The sequence below is a fragment of the Heteronotia binoei genome, chromosome 1 (assembly GCF_032191835.1).
Source record: "Heteronotia binoei isolate CCM8104 ecotype False Entrance Well chromosome 1, APGP_CSIRO_Hbin_v1, whole genome shotgun sequence".
Classification (NCBI taxonomy): domain Eukaryota; kingdom Metazoa; phylum Chordata; class Lepidosauria; order Squamata; family Gekkonidae; genus Heteronotia; species Heteronotia binoei.
This window is the reverse complement of record NC_083223.1, coordinates 170,859,601-170,873,562: the sequence shown is the minus strand read 5'-3', so window position 1 is coordinate 170,873,562 and position 13,962 is coordinate 170,859,601.

The window sequence follows — 13,962 nt, the reverse complement described above, 5'->3', positions numbered from 1 at the left end:
TTAAAGATCTATACTGCTGTATAACTGCATTTATTGGACTGGTTTTAATTTTAATTTTAATGTTTTAATGTTTTATATTGTAAATCTAAAGGTTTTATTTACTATTGTATGTTTTATAGAATGTTGTTAGCCGCCCTGAGCCTGCCAAGGTGGGGGAGGGCGGGATATAAATGAAATTAATAATAAATTCTTCTTTTTCAGTGGTACTCTCTTGTTACTCAGTTTTTTAATGAAATGTCACCTTTTCCTCAACACGCACACCTGACATGGTGAAAGAGGAATGTTCCCTTTTAAAGTATTGAGTGCAATTTCTGAGATAGCTGCGACCAGATCATCTGAAACTGAGCATAGAATGGCTTTCTTTTGTTGTGGGGTAGTCTTGATAAGTAGTTTTAGGAGGGGCAGATTCCTCTTTATATGGCTGGACATGTGGACCCTTTGGAGGATTCGGAGGTGACAGACTGTTTAGTGTACCATCTGTTTCCTTTTGTGCTCACTGGGGGCTTGTTTTTTTTAAGACACATGCAGCAGGCCACTGGGGCAGGAAAACCCCGTTCTTAACCTCAATGAATCTGGTGTGCACACATTTAAATCCACCACCAGATACCCATAAGGTTTTTGTGTTGCATCCTCAAAGGCCTCCAGAAAGAATTGGGACTTCCCCGGGTACATTTAGTAGGCCAGAGTGGCAATCTGTAATTTGTCCCTGGGTTTTTTAAACAAAACCATGTATTTTGTATTTAAACATGGTCCTGGTGCCTTTTCCACAAAAGAAAATATTCTGAGTAATAAATATAATGCTCAGATTCCGATGATGCATGCATTTGGTAAAGGCTCTCTCAGTTTCAGGGTTTTGACAAGCAGAGTCCATCAAAGCATCCACTATAATCAGACTTACTTTATTACCGGGGAACAGTTGATCATCACTTAGGATTTCAGTCAGCCCTTCAACAAACTTTACAGATGTGAATTTACAGAGGATTTCATCATACAGATTTTGCCAACAGCTGTAAAACCACACAACATTGTGAGGTGATGCAGAAAGCCCATGTTGAGCATTGTCCAAAATACTTTTTACAAAGACGCTCTTGCCACAATTGCTAGGCCCTGCCAATACTGCAGAAAATGGATGTTTCCACCATACATCCATTTTAAAAACTGTATGGCAATGTTCTGTATTTTTTCACAAGGACCCTCTTATCATAAACGACTTTGAGGGTTTTCTTAAGTGGCCCTGTCTCAGTAAGCCATTGATTCTTTTTCCTTATGATGGAGGGTTCCTGGACTCTGATCTCTTTAGATGCCTGCTCGGCAGTGTAATCTAAGACCAGGTCCTTCAAGGTGTTAAAGTTAATTTTTTCACAATTAGAAACATTGAGGGTGATGCCTTTGGCTTTCATGCACACTTTTCCACCCGACAATTTGTAACCATAGGTTTTAGGACCTGCTGACATGAACTCTGTGATATGTGCATCTGGTGGGAGTTCGAATGTGAGATCTCCTAAATAATCTCTGAGAGCTGGAATAAAATCCCCCTCCCTACTGACAAAAATGACTGAATCGGTGTCCTGGTAAATGACGTGGTCCTGCAGCCTGTCTAAAATTTCATACAATTCTAACCATGCATAGGATATTGTAAAACATGCAATCAAAACATTCATGTTGCCAGCTAAGGTAACTGTATCTTTTGCAGGTTTCCAGGACACGCTTGCTGTTTCATCATCAATTATGTCAAACCCTGACACATCATATGCAAATTCTAGAAGCTTTGTAGCATCCCTCACTATGGTAGTGTTTACCAAGTTTGAATGCTGGCCAAACTTGCCCCACACGGAATTTAAAAATAATTTTGCAATCTGCCTCTTTGCAGGATTAACAGCTATGTGTTCAGGACGCAACTGAACATCCTCTTTCTCTAGGTAATCCTGTATGTATTTGGCCCTTTTCCCCTCATCTGTACACCAGCTAGGATAGCCAGAAGACTCCTGTTTTGGGCAGAGGTGTACTTTAATGTATTCAGAAAACAGAGCTTTCCTCAAAATGCCACACCTCGCTAATAGACATCATCTGATACCCCTTCTTGAGGGCCTTCATCAGTTCCACTGTGCACCACATGCCTTCTAGCACTCTTTCCAGTGAAGAATACATACAACACTCTTGTTGCTTAGTCTCTGCACATGTGTGACAGAGGGGGAACAGAAGTTTGCCCCCAACCTTGTAGGGTAATACAGGGAAAAAGAGACCTTGAGGTGGCACCACCTTCAGTTTGATCAGGCCTAAGTATTCCGATACTGGGGCAAAGTCCATATAAATAATTAGGGGGTGTCCAATTGGATATTTCTTTATCTTGTTGACAAAAGGCTACAGGCTGGTGAAATCATAGTAATGTATTTTTTCACCAGTTCACCATTGTAATAAAGGCAAATGGCATTTGTTCTGCCAAAGAGAGCAGCTCTGGGAAGCAGCAGTGATGGAAATTTCTTTTCATTCAGAAAGCCTCCAAGCTCCCTGTCAGCTGTGACCATCTCCCTCCATTTGTGTTCCCATATGGACCTAACAGCATACACATAGCTTTTCAAGTAACTTTCTTTCCTCAGGGTTCTATAGTGTAAATAAGCAAAGGATGAATCTGTCAGCGGGTTTCTATCACTGGGACTGTAGCATGTGGGGCAACCATGGAAAAAGCACCCATTAAATTCAAAGGCTGTTGGCCACCCCCCTAACCACTGCATAACCATCAAGAAAATAATTTCCTACTTTTAGCTCGCCACCTTTCAGGGCGTGCTGTATCTGGAGACCCTCCTTGTGCTCAATATACATTAGCCACTATATGGATGGGCTTGAAAAATGCTTTTCTTGCCTGTGGTAATGGTCATGTGGCAGGAGGGCAATTGTATCAGGTTTCAAAAACATGTGCCTATACATTGCCATGCACGCCCCAGAGAGAGTTATGTGTTTAAAGGGGTCAATTCCTGACATGGATATAATTTCCTCCCTGTACAAGAGACAAGCCTTTCTCAGGATTTTAACATCCTGTTGTAGGTTAAATTCATTGTTTTTGTTCTCCATGTACCAGGAAAGAAACTCTGCTTTCTCACCCTTCATCATGCTATCAACACCATAATCCTCCATCCTAGGCATTGGCCCAATATATTCCCCATTAGCAGTGGTGTTAAAGTAATGGGGGAAGAACCCCTTACATCCAGAGAAGACCATGGCCTGTGGTAATTTGGCTAGCTTTATTGGCAAGAAGTTTAAGCTATCCAGAAATCTGATGCCTAGCTTCTTAACCATGACGCACATGAGCTTTCCCCCTTGTGTAAGCAGTTCGACTTCCATCTTTTCTCCTAATAATTGCCTAATAATAAAGTAATTATCATACCCCTTCGCATTTTGCGCTAGGAAGTTATAATTCTTTAATTTCTTGTTGATGAATTTTTTAACAAAGCTTGATACACAGCCCTCTCCTTTGAATTCCCAGGTATCACTTTCCTCTAGCCCCATTGCATAGATATAATTTAGAATATGTATGCCAGTCTCTTGCATACATTCAAAATCGTAAAATATATAATTGTTGCCAATTTCAACCTTTTTAAGAGGAGGCATGAAACAGTGGGATTGCTTAGCAGGGGATTGCTTAGCCCCACCCCATCGATATGGAGCAGTGGGGCCCATAGATGACCAAGGGGTAAAAGGATTATGGAAGGAGGATAAGGAAATGGCTGAGAAGCTGAATGCATTTTTTGCCTCCGTCTTCACTGTGGAAGAAGAGAAGTGTTTGCCTGCTCCAGAACCACTAATTTTGGAAGGGGTGTTGAAAGACCTGAGTCAGATTGAAGTGACAAGAAAGAAGGTCCTACAACTGATAGATGAATTAAAAACTAATAAACCACCAGGTCCGGATGGCATACATTCAAGAGTTCTGAAAGAACTCAAAGTTGAACTTGTGGATCTTCTGACAAAAGTATGTAATCTTTCATTGAAATCTGCATTCGTTCCTGAGGACTTGAAGGTAGCAAATGTCACCCCCATATTTAGAAAGAGTTCCAGAGGAGATCCGGGAAATTACAGGCCAGTCAGTCTGACTTCAATACCGGGAAAGTTGGTAAAAACTGTTATCAAGGACAGAATGAGTAGGCACATTGATGAACACGGGTTATTGAGGAAGACTCAGCATGGGTTCTGTAAGGGAAGTTCTTGCCTCACTAACCTGTTACATTTCTTTGAGGGGGTGAACAAACATGTGGACAAATAGATGCTGTTTACCTTGACTTCCAGAAAGCTTTTGATAAAGTTCCTCATCAAAGGCTCCTTAGAAAGCTCGAGAGTCATGGAGTAAAAGGATAGCTCCTCTTGTGGGTCAAAAACTGGCTAATTAATAGGAAGCAGAGAGTACAAATGGGCAGTCTTTGCAGTGGAGGATGGTAAGCAGTGGGGTGCTGAAGGGCTCAGTACTGAATCCCAAGCTCTTTAACTTGTTCATAAATGATTTGGAGTTGGGAGTGAGCAGTGAAGTGGCCAAGTTTGCAGATGACACTAAATTGTTCAGGGTGGTGAGAACCAGAGAGGATTGTGAGGCACTCCAAAGGGATCTGTTGAGGCTGGGTGAGTGGGTGTCAACGTGGCAGATGAGGTTTAATGTGGCCAATTGCAAAGTAACGCACATTGGGGCCAAGAATCCCAGCTACAAATACAAACTGATAGGGTGTGAACTGGCAGAGACTGACAAAGAGAGAGATCTTGGGGTCGTGGTAGACAACTCACTGAAAATGTCAAGACAGTGTGCGATTGCAATAAAGAAGGCCAACATCATGCTGGGAATTACTAGGAAGGGAATTGAAAACAAATCAGCCAGTATCAGAATGCCCCTGTATAAATCAATGGTGCGGTCTCATTTGGAATACTGTGTGCAATTCTGGTCACCGCATCTCAAAAAGGATATTATAGCAATGGGAAAAGTCCAGAAAAGGGCAACTAGAATGATTAAAGGGCTGGAACACTTTCCCTATGAAGAAAGGTTAAAACGCTTGGGGCTCTTTAGCTTGGAGAAACGTCAACTGCGGGGTGACATGATAGAGGTTTACAAGATAATGCATGGGTTGGAGAAAGTAGACAAAGAAGTATTTTTCTCCCTTTCTCACAATACAAGAACTCGTGGGCATTCAATGAAATTGCTGAGTAGTCGGGTTAAAACGAATAAAAGGAAGTACTTCTTCACCCAAAGGGTGATTAACATGTGGAATTCACTGCCACAGGAGGTGGCAGTGGCTATAAGCATACAAGCATAGACAGCTTCAAGAGGGAGTTAGATAAAAATATGGAGAGGTCCATCAGTGGCTATTAGCCACAGTGTGTGTGTGTGTGTGTGTGTGTGTGTGTGTATAATTTTTTTGGCCACTGTGTGACACAGTGTTGGGCTGGATGGGCCATTGGCCTCATCCAACATGGCTTCTCTTTTGCTCTTATTTAAATCATTAAGATGAATTAAACCTTCTGTCATGAAGTGGATTTTCCCTATTTCATTCTTTTATTGTTATAGCATCTCTCTGCTTTCCATTCCACTCCTTATATTCTGCTTTAATTAAGAGAACATCTAATCTAATGTTTTCATATTCCCCTCCATTACTGATGCAAAATGGTTAAAACTTTTTTAAAAAACAGTTTCTTTGTACTTTTTAAAATTTAAAAATAAACTTATTTAATCAAAATGCATCATAACAAAGATTAACCAGTAATAATTAGTAAGATATGTAAATAAACATAGCAAAAAGCACATCTCAATTTAGAGCAAATAAACAAACTTGCAGATATGATAATCTTGAGTGATATTAATAATATTTTTTTTAACAAAGACCAAGATACACAAGCTTATGATATTCCATTGGTCAAATTTCTTTGTACTTATGATTGCATCAAATTTTTGAAGCATTTTACTGATGGCACATGTACTACTGTAAATTGGCTACATACTGCACAAAAAGAACCTTGACAGAATTGCACAAACATGCACACCAAGATAGCTTTCCTGCAGTATTTTTCAATGCAAGTTGGTAACAAAGTGGGGCAAGGTCAAAAACAAACCAAAGGAGCTAAAAACTGTTGTAAATTGTGCATGCATAGAACTTGGTGCAAAATTCAGAAATAAAAAAGAGAACAAGGGAGAATGTTTCCATGCAGTTTAGACTAGAGTGATGCAACAGTTCCACTTGGGAAACAAGACTAAGCAAATTGGAACTCTAACATCTTGGCATAAATTCAGAGTAGGAGAATTTTGGAAGCATGAAGCATTCCTGAAAGTATGTTAATTAAGAAAAATGCAGAAGCACAATTGAACTGATCGTTGTGCATGTCATAGAATTTTCATGAAAATTACAATTCTGCCTGTAGATTATTGTCCTGTAACTATGTACGCAATGGGAATTACTAGTTTTAAGTAGGAAGATAATTCTGAAAATCACACTTAAAGAGTCTTTAGAGTTAAGAGCATTTACAACATGTTAATAGTCTTTGGAGAAGAATTAACTATATAAAAAAGAGTATGGGAAGCCTCTGGTGAATTTATAGCCAAGAGAGTAAAAATTTGCCTTTGGTGGAGAATTAAGCTAGATATCACAGAAAGCAAAATTGGTCAATCAGTGTTCCATCACCATGACCAGTGAGCATTGAAACAGGGTGAATACAGATAATGATTTTAAAAGATTGAATCTCATTCTTTGCTCTAGTGGAGACAGTTGCAATTATTTCTCAGATTGAGATGATATGCTGTTTGGAACAAGAACCAAACAATAATTGAAACAATGGCAGAGAAAGAGAAGTCTGAATACCAAATATGAAAAACTTCTCAGTGTCTAGGTAAATCACATAACTATTATTTGCATTGCTGCAGCATCTGTATGCTACCACTGAGTTTTTATAGATCTCAGTGGGAAGGAATCTCTGCAACCCTGAGCTTTCATGTTAAGTAGTCACTGTGCACAAAAAAGAGAGAAAAGACTGAGAACCAGACAGCAGATCATATAGATCAGTATTTGCCTTGGGATACTAAAGTTAGTGAACAAAGAGGAAAAGAACCTGAAGGCCTCTTCCAATATAACTTTTGCTTTGTAAAGGAAGATGATTTATTATAGCTTTCTGCAATGGCCTATTCAGCCATCACTTTCAAGAGCATATCCAGAAGCAAGATCTTGCAAGGATCATAGCTCCTGTATTCCTATGTAATAAGTTTTGCACCTGTTTAAGCTAATTTTAGGAAAGGTCATTTTCCAAATACAGAACTATTTTTCTCCAATGTATACATGAAACTATGGATAATAGAACACCTGTCAGTTTAGCTCAGGTTCTGCATGCCGATTACAGGGAGTCAATTTTTCAGCAAGCAGTTTGGCTTTTCATAAGCAGCTCAAAGCTCATTGTTGAATTACTTTTGCATCTTCCAACAGTTCCATGCAATACAGTTTAATTGGCATTATTTCAGTATGCACATTCTCACTTAACCAGTATGTACATTCTCACATAGTCTGATTATCACATAGCACTTTCCCACATACTTCTTGTCTCTGCACATCACTGGATATTCAATTGTGTAACTAAATACTAAGAAAGTTTATAATTCATACAGTGACTAGAAATATAACCTTATTTCAAAGGATTTTTAACATGTTTGATGTTTAAGTCTGTATTATTGAGATTCTTTCACACATGCGTATTTTCCCATTGCCATTGGAGTTTCTCATTGGAATTTCACACATGTACATTTTCCCATTTCCATTGGCACTAATCCCCACCCCCCAAAAAATGTCATTTCATTAGCTGACTGTCTATGGCCTTTTTCACACAGCCTAAGTATTCCAGTATGGCAGCTGGTCAGTTATTGAACAGTTTCTGATGTAAACTGATTTCACATTCTGTGGACAGGACAGAGAAAAATGCAATTCTATGATAGCTACTAGGCATTGATGAATACTGCAAAAGTGTGATAGTATGTATAATTGTGTCAAGATTGTTTTAACAAGACACTACACAAAAATCATCTTGATACAACTATACAGACAATTACAGCAAGATAGTTTTGCAGTGCCAAAGTACACATTGGTCAAAGAGTGTCCAAAGAGCTATATCACCCTGTACATAAATTAAAACATGGAACTATGGAGGATGCCTTATGCATGATTTCCATTTTAGAATGGGGAAAAAAGTAATCTGGAACTGTGGCATAATATGGATGAAAAAAATGTTTGACACATTCCTAGTGCTATCTGACCATACATAGACTGTATTTGTTACATATTTGTTGGTATGACTGTTCTCTGGCCACTTCCATCCTTTAACTAGAGTTGGGTGGTCATGCACATACTGTACATCCTGACATCCCTTACTCTGTAGGTTTAAGACCTGTGGTGCATTCACACTACAGTAAATAATGCATTTTACATCCGGATTTTTGCTGTTCTTACACAGTAAAAACCCAGATGTAAAATGCATTATGGGCAGCCCAATCTAGACATACGTGGCGGTCGGCCGCTCGGGTGTGGGCGGATCTACAGTGATGCTCATTGGTTTCGAAAGGGGAGATGTTACGCCATGCTTGGAGGGGGAAGAGCAGCCCTATGAGCAAGAGAGAACCCGTCACCATGGTGATTCCACCCAGGTGCATGCCATTGGAGCACTGCCAAGGTGCAGGCTCGCGCGGGACCACGGGATTAGCCAGCCTGTTGCATGTGACTGGGCAAGGGGACAGAAAGCTCATGCTTGAGAGGCTGTCAATCCCCCCACTCCCTCCCACTGGCAGAGACTCTGCCAATGGCAGGCAGGCGGGCAGAGGCATTGTTACACCTCAACTAACTTTTTATTGGGAAATATTAATATTTCTTAGCTCAAAATGGTGAGTCTATGAGAGGTGAGGTGAGCCAGGATCTCTGTCTATGTTTACGAAGATAGACCACTGAAAATCCTTTGGTTAATAATAGATTTTATTATAGGTATAGGGTTTCAAATAGTTACATCCCAATCAAACAATTTCAAGCATACAAGAGGAATACAGTGGTTAGCTGAATTTTTTATTTATTTTATTTATTTATCTGGGATTTATATCCCGCCCTTCCCGCCGAGTGGCTCAGGGCGGCTTTCTCTTAAGAAGAAGGGAGGAGGGGTGAGGAGAGGATAGAAGAATTCCCTTTTCTTTCCGACTCTCTGACTTCTCTCTTTTTCCCCTTTCCTTCTCTCTTCTCTAACCTGACAGGTGGGGTTGCCCATTTTCTAGGGTAAATTACATCACATCAAGTGATTCAGTTACCCAATGAGGAAGCAGAGTGTCACACCAATGGAAAATCGGGGTGTCATATGTGGAATATCCAATCAGAGATCATTGTGTCATAGATCCATACCCCAATAGAGGAATTTTAATTATACTGGCCAAATGACTTTTTATGGCCCTGTTTTTCCAAACTGATTCCTTTGAAGCTCCCCAAAAGTGATAGATCTTTCTCTTAGTGTCAAACATGGATAGGCATCCATCAAGTGTTCAGGAGATTGGTTGACTTTGATAGCCTTAGCAAAAATTAAAGAAAAATAGAAACTTTGTTAAAAGTCATTCCCTGGCAGAAAATACGAGACCAGTTTACAGGTATACCACACATTCACAACAAGATGACCACTTAACCTTTAGCCTTTGTGTTTTTGCTGTCTTGCCCTGAAGAATAACAGAACATATATATACAAGCCATTTATTTGTGTTGCAGGGTTCCTGGTAACCCTTATTTCTTTATGTTTTGATAACAGGACTTAAAAGGTTGCCAAAAGAGTGAAGGAACTTTTACAGCTCTGCCCACCATATGTCTCTCTCTGGGACTGGAATTCTTCATTTCCAGGAGCAGAAAGATGGATGCTTCTTAAGCTTTCAGCATTGGCCACTATGTCTGTCCAGCCTGTGAATCGACATCATTCCAGCCTGTCTGAGGCTTAGAAGGAATTGGATTTTTCTCCCTTATGTCCAAGAAAGACCATTCCAATTCAAATGGGCATTGCTGTGTTATATTAATATTCTAGGGTTACATTGCAATATCACATTCCAGTGTTGCATGGCTTGGGAATCAGTATAGGGGTGTCTTTCTGAATATCAGCATGCGTGGACAAGCAGGAAGTGCCAAGTGCAGGACTTCGCTGTCCTAGACAGTGGCTGGAATGTGTGTCTGGGAGCAGCCAGACCAAGTTCAAAAGACACCCCCTGGAGCCCCCCCCTGGTGTTGCCCTGCTGCCACCCCTATGTGCAAGGAACACCTCCCCTGGGGACCGCAGAACTCAGAGTGTGAGCCGCTGGGCATGCATCCACTTCAGCGGCCCCCTCTAAGTGCCCAGCACACAACAGCCCTGTGTGATCAGGTAGGCCATTAGCCCAGGCAGGCTGAGGGGCAGCACCCCCCCTCCTCTGTCCAGCCATGCTGGGGGCAGTGTGGTGGCTCATAGCCCATTCCCCCCCCCAAGAACCAAGTCTGCCCACCCTCCCAGGCATTCCCTCAAAGAGTCCACTTAAGCGGGGGGGGGGGGGGGGCTGCCTTAGGAACATGCAGTAGATGCCAAGCAGGAGAGACAACAGAGGGCACAACTCAGACTTTATTTTTCCAGAACAGAGTGCAACAGTCTCCCTGGAGCACGCTGGATAGTCTCGCTGTGGACGGGGCTCCATTCCAAGTGGCAGGCAGAAGCAGCTGAGTGTGTGTAGGGGGGGGGGGGTGGAGCAACACACAGGGAAGCCTCTGTGTTAGAATCCCACCTGCAAAACGGAGACAGATCAAGAGCACCTGCAGGGGCGGCAGCTGGAAGATCAGGCTGCATTTCAGCCGGGCGCTCTCTTAAAGGGACAGTCTCTGACCCACTTCCCTGCATTGGGGCAGCTGCCACATCTCCCCCCCCCCCCGTGCCCTTCCAGGGGTTGGGAATGCAGCAGAAGGCAGACCAAGGGAAGGGACCAGGCAGCAGCACAGGGGAATGGGCTCAGCAAATGCTTCCTGCTGGAGCCCACTGCCAGGTTCAAGTGCCGGAGACGCTCACACACCAAGCGGTTGAGAACGAGAACAAGGAGAGAAGCAGGGTGGGGGGGAGGGATAGTGGAACTTACCTAGCCATGGGCGACAGTCCTTGCATGCAGAGCCTCTGGGAACCCAGAACCTTTGAAGGCCTGGAAACAAGAGCAGTTAGCCCCACAGGAGAGACCTCTCTCTCCCCCTTGCAAGTCAAAGATACTGTCAAAGCAACTGTGCAGTGCAAAACCCATCACCAACGTGCCTGCCTGTCCCTCACTCTAAGTCTGTATGGCCGGCAGAGCTTCCCGCCACACAAATCTGTTCCTAACAACTGAGTTGTGCGAGGCAGAGCGAAAGTATTAACAGGAGGGGGGCTGCAATTGGGCGTCGGGGAGGGGCTCACCAGGCCGAGGCGCGAGGGGATTGGTGAGGCAATCACACCGCTCCCTAAGGGGTTTGCTAGCTTCCGCAGTGGTGGAGGCGACCTTTGTTTTTGGTTTCAATGAGTGCCTATGGGACATGCAGCTATTTTTGCAGTGTAACGTTATGCCTCTCGGTGGGGCGTGTCATGGGCCAAACTGCTCAGGAAGTCACCTAAGCCTGGCCGCACCCCCAACTCCACCTCCTCCTCCGCCTGAATGCCATGCTTCACCTCACTTCTGCCCACGCTTGGGCGCAGCCCTCGGGTGCTGCTGCCCTCTGGCAGAGTGGTGTTTGGGTGGCCCCCCCGCCCATGTAACTCCCCTCCACTGTGGCGACACCGGTCGTACGTCGGCGCAAACCCTTCCTGCGCCCACGTAGTGGCTCGTCTGCTCCCTAGAGACTTTCCGCCCCCCCCCCCCCCCGGATTGTGCTGTTAGTGTAGCGTGAATGCACTGCTATGTGAATCTGGGTTCAGACAGCACTTGTTTTACATAGATTACCTTCAGTTGTATCAAATGCAGCCATAAATGTGGGAGTAATGACAATGTGATATTGTTTGTGAATATCTACATAGGTGGCTACATCTGGCATTGTCTAAAATTTTTAAAATATGCAAGTTTTGCCCATAAAATTTCTACCAAATAAAATATAAGTAAGAATTTATTTATTTATTTAATCAGATTTATATCCCACCCTTCCCTGACAGGCTCAAAATGGCTAACAACAAATAAAAGTGACATAAAATTATTAAAAAACAAAATATACAATAAACTCATTTCCATACATTTTATAGTCATTAAAAGACCAAGATGCATGTTGATGTTCTGGTTTCAATTATGTTAGTTCAGTGAAATTGTCGGTGCTGTGGAATGACAGCCACCTCCCCTTAACCGTTGAAGGCAAGTTTGAACAGTTCAGTATTACAGGCCTTGAAGAACTGTGTCAGATCCCGCAGGGCCCTGATGTTTTTGGGGAGGGCATTCCACAGAGCAGGGGCTATTACTGAGAATGTTCTGGCTCTGGTGGTGGACAATCGAGCTTCTTTTGGTCTGGGGATCTTAAAAAGATTTTGGGACTCTGAACATAGTGCTCTCTGGGTATGTATGGGGAGAAGCAGTCCCAAAGGTAGACAGGTCCCAGGCTTTATAGGACTAGAATAGGGGTGGCCAAACTGTGGCTTGGAAGTCACAAGTGGCTCTTTCACACATATTATGTGGCTCCTGGAGGTCAAGGAGGAACTTAATGCAGGCCTACTCTCAAGTAAGCATGCTTAGCATCAAGACCTCAATCAGTCTGAGTAATGACTGATAGTTGGAGACTATTTCAGCCATATGTGAAGTGGGGAAGGAGGGGGAAATAGGCAGGCTTGCAAGCTCTTCTCCTCCACCACAGAGGTTGCCCAAAGACCTAGAGCAGGGAAAGAGAGTGCAAGAGCCGAGGGAACCAGTGGAAGCAGGGATGGAATTGAAGAGAGCCAAGCAGGGTTCCTCCTTAGTTTCATAGCTCTTGTAGGAGATGTATTTACTAACCTCAGTGTTAAGGCAAAGAGAGGTGCATAATGATGCAAATGGTGGTCAGTGATTTAAATGGTACGTGTGTGTTTCCTTTTCCCACTGGTACCACAAAATAATTCCCTAACCTTCTAGCAAAGTCTCCTTCTAGTATAATTGTGTTATAAAATGCATACATAAGCATTTTATCTTTCTGTGAAAAGAAAACATTAAGAGTTTTAATAAAGATGTGTGTCTTGCAGTTCTCAAACATCTGGCATTTATTCTATGTGACTCTATTCTATATTAATCAAATTTGGTCACCCCTGGAATAGGAGATAGTATAAAGCAAGAAAGAGGAATCATGGCCCCAAATAGATCCAGACATGATTCCCCCCTTAAGTGTAAAATTAAATCAAAGGCCATCTTTAAAATTACGAATAGAAATCAAATACCAAGATTGTCAAGGGGAAGCATTTGCTGCTAATCATTTTCCTATCCCTCTTCCAAAATAGCTTTAGGGAATATAAATAAAATCAAAAGAGAAGACTGAAGTGGGTGGTTATTAGCATTAGTATGATGGTAATCTTAATGAACCATCGTTACAGTGATGTATTTTTCTTATATAATCAGTGTACAACACATAATAACTTAGCATTAACTGATGAAAGCTATTTAATGTTCCATTAGGCTTGTTCCTGTATTTCACAGTTAGCTGAGAACAGCTCACAATTTTTTTTTTAAAAAAAGATGTGAAATGCATATGTTTAGCTATATTCCTTACACAGCATATTCAGACTCATTCAACACTAGAATCAACTGAGCTGTACTGTTTAGCCACTATTGCTGAGGCAAATGTGGCATAGATATGAACAAACCATATCTGCTATCTTTCAAGAGAACTCAGATGTCTCTATATCACCAACTCTTCTTTGGGTAGCAATGAAAACAGTGTGTGTGTGTGTGTGGGGGGGTGTCATGCTACATTGGAGTCAGGGAGGAATATTTCTCCTGGCCAGTTTGGCCATGGA